The sequence below is a fragment of the Gossypium hirsutum genome, chromosome A03 (assembly GCF_007990345.1).
Source record: "Gossypium hirsutum isolate 1008001.06 chromosome A03, Gossypium_hirsutum_v2.1, whole genome shotgun sequence".
NCBI lineage: Eukaryota > Viridiplantae > Streptophyta > Magnoliopsida > Malvales > Malvaceae > Gossypium > Gossypium hirsutum.
In genome coordinates, this window is record NC_053426.1 from 107721349 (window position 1) to 107724785 (window position 3437).

The window sequence follows — 3437 nt, forward strand, 5'->3', positions numbered from 1 at the left end:
AACATCCTGCTCCATGTACCACGTATGACTATGCTAAACCTTCTTTAACAGGAACTGAGTCTAGTATAGTTAGACCTGCTATTGCTATGAATAATTTCGAACTAAAACCTAACACAATTCAAATGATACAGCAGTTTGTTCAGTTTGATGGTTTGCAGGATGAGGATCCCAACACGCACTTGGCGAATTTTCTTGAATTTTGCAATACATTCAAAATTAATGGTGTTTCTGATGATGCCATTCGTCTTCGGTTATTTCCCTTTTCACTGAGAAACAAAGCTAAACAGTGATTGAACTCGTTACCACAAGGGTCTATCACTACTTGGGAGCAAATAACCAAGAATTTTTACTAAAATATTTTCGCTGGCTAAAACGGCTAAATTGCTTAATGATATCTCTTCTTTTGTGTAGATGGATTTAGAAACACTTTACGATGCATGAGAGAGATACAAGGACTTACTGAGAATGTGCCCTCACTATGGGTTACCGCTTTCGCTGCAAGTTCAAACGTTCTACAATGGTGTGAATCCCTCGACAAGACAAATGATTGACGCAACTGCTGGCGAAACCATCAACAATAAACACCGGAAGATGCATATGAATTTATAGAGGAGATGTCACTGAATAACTATCAGTGGCAAGTTATGAGGACAAAGCCAACGAAAACAGTCGGCGTCTATAACATCGATTCAGTCACCATGCTTTCAAATCAGATAGAACTTCTTAATAAAAAGATTGATAGTTTTCTTGGTTCTACGCAGGTACATCCAATAATGAGGTATGACTCAAGCGGAGGAGGTGTGCATACAGAATACCAATCCTTCAATCCTACAACTGAAGAGGAACAAGTCAACTATATAGGTAACTATAACTTTAGATCTCAAAATAACCCATACAGTAATACTTATAATACAAGTTGGAGGCCACCCAATTTTTTCCTAGGGAGGTCAAGGAAATTCAAAGCAACAAATCCTCAGGGTTTTCAACAACCACTTTATCAACAGGAGAAAAAACCAAACCTTGAATAGATGCTTTCTAAATTCATCTCGGTGTTAGAAACCCGTTTCCAAAATACCGAGACAACACTTAAAATCAACAAGAATCGATCCAATGACTCGAAACTCAGATAAGCCAGCTATCTCAGCTAATCTCGGAAAGACCACCAGAAATTTATTTAGTAATACCAAATCCGGAGAGCATGTCAAAGCAGTTACACTAAGGAGTGGGAAAGTGTTAGTTGAATCTGAAAAAAAGTTAGCACAAGAAGCCGTGGAAAGCGAAAGGAGTGAAGAAAAACCCGAAAATAGTGACAAACTAGTACCAGAGGAATATTCACCACGGTTCCATATCCAGTAAAATTAAAAAGAGATCGCATTGATGCACAATTCGGTAAGTTTCTTGAACTTTTTAAGCAATTACATATCAACTTACCTTTTGTTAAAGCTATCTCGCAGATGTCTACATACGCAAAATTTTAAAGGAGCTTAAACAAATAAAAGGAAGTCTGAGGACTTATCTACAGTAGAACTCAACAAGGAATGCTCCGCCATACTCCAAAATAGCTTCCAACCAAACTAAAAGATCGAGGAAGTTTTACTATCCCTTGCTAAATTGGCAATCTGAATATTGAAAAAGCGCTAGCTGATTTAAGTGCTAGTATTAATTTGATTCCCTATAAAATGTTCAAACAACTTGGTCTTGGGGAACCTAAACCCACTAGGATGAGTATTCAATTGGCCGATAGATCTGTTAATATCCAGGGGTATTATAGAAGACGTACTCGTAAAAGTAGATAAATTTATATTCCCTGTTAATTTTGTTGTGCTTGACATGGATGAAGATGTGGAAGTACCCTTAATTTAGGGCGCCCATTCCTAACCACTGCTAGAGCCGTGATTGACGTGGGTGACGGTAAATTGGTACTTAGAGTAGGTGAAAAGGAAATGATCTTTAAAATTTATGATGCTATGAGATTCTCTAGGGAACAAGATGATTCATGTTATTTCATTGACTCTATTGATCATATTACTTAAGACTCTTTTCAAGAAATTGTATAATAGGAGACGACAGAACCGTGTCCAGCTCAAGACGAGGAAATAGGTGAGGAACCTAATAACCATCCGTCAAGACAAGTAGAATACGAGGGTATTAAGATCAATGATGAACTTAAGCAAAAACCCTCGATTGAAGAGCCTCCCAAACTGGAACTTAAACAATTACCAAACCATTTAGAATATGCATTTCTTGGAAATAATTCTACATCACCAGTTATAATTATTTCTAATTTGCAACCCAATGAGAAAGAGGAATTAATCCAAGTATTAAAGAATCAGTCCTTCTTTTTGCACCCATAAAATTTAATGGAAGATGAATACAAACCATGTGTGCAAGCTCAAAAACGTCTAAACCCCAACACGTAGGAAGTTGTAAAAGCTGAGGTAATTAAACTTCTAGATGCTGGAATTATTTATCCTATTTCTGACAGTTCTTAGGTAAGTCCAGTGCAGGTTGTTCCCAAGAAAGGAGGCATGATGTAACATCCCAAATAGGGCCTAAACGGAACAGTGGTTACGAAACTATAAATCTGAGGTAGAAAAATTTATTTATTATTATTTTTAGGTTCATGGTATGATTGCATGATTGTGTGAAATTTCGTGATGAAATTCTATGTATAAAGTGCTTAAGTTGAGGTTAGGGACTAAATCGAATAATTTGCAAAACTTGCATTCTAGAAGTTTTTAGTATGAAATTATTTGGAATATTATTAGGAGGGTTTAAATAACAATTTGACCAATTTTAAGTTCATGGACAAAAATTAGGACATGGAAGGATTTTTGAAAGTTTAGTAAGGAGGGGCAATTTGGTCATTTGGATATTAAATGAATAAAAAGGGAAAAATAACACAAAAATGGTCATCTTCTCAATTAGTTTCTGCCGATTTTGCTCTCCTCCATATCTGGGGTTTCTTCACTTTCAAGCCTCATAGTAGTATTCTAAGCCTCGTTTAATGATCTTTACGTTTTTGGAGTCCCGTAACTTGATTAAGCTTATTCTAGCAATAATTCAACCTAGGTTCATATTTGGAAAATACCATAGCTGAATTTGTGTATTTTGTGTTTTATGATAGAATATGAGGTTTTAAATTATGTTAAACAACTTATGCTACTCGGTTTTAAGTGAAAACGAGTAAAAGGGCTTAAATCGGAAAAAAAAATACCAATAGTCATAAGTATATGTTAGAGTGTGATTTTGATATTTCCATAGAAGGGAAAAATGATCAGCATGTCATAAAACATAAGAAAATAGGATGAAGTTTAATTTACGAGCCTTGGGGAAAAAGTGCAAATATGTGAAAGTTTAGGGGTAAAAATATAATTTTGCCAAAGTTTGGGTCACGGACTGTTTTAATAAATGTGAATATTAAAAAAGTTAAATTT

At 35.4% G+C, this 3437-nt stretch overlaps 1 non-coding gene across 1 annotated transcript; it reads right to left on the reverse strand.

The window, feature by feature from the left end:
* Positions 1-378: 378 nt before the first annotated feature.
* LOC121225383 (small nucleolar RNA R71) lies at positions 379-485 on the reverse strand. The gene has a single exon (XR_005923241.1). It is a non-coding gene; the product is annotated as a small nucleolar RNA R71 (small nucleolar RNA).
* Between the last annotated feature and the right edge of the window lie 2952 nt (positions 486-3437).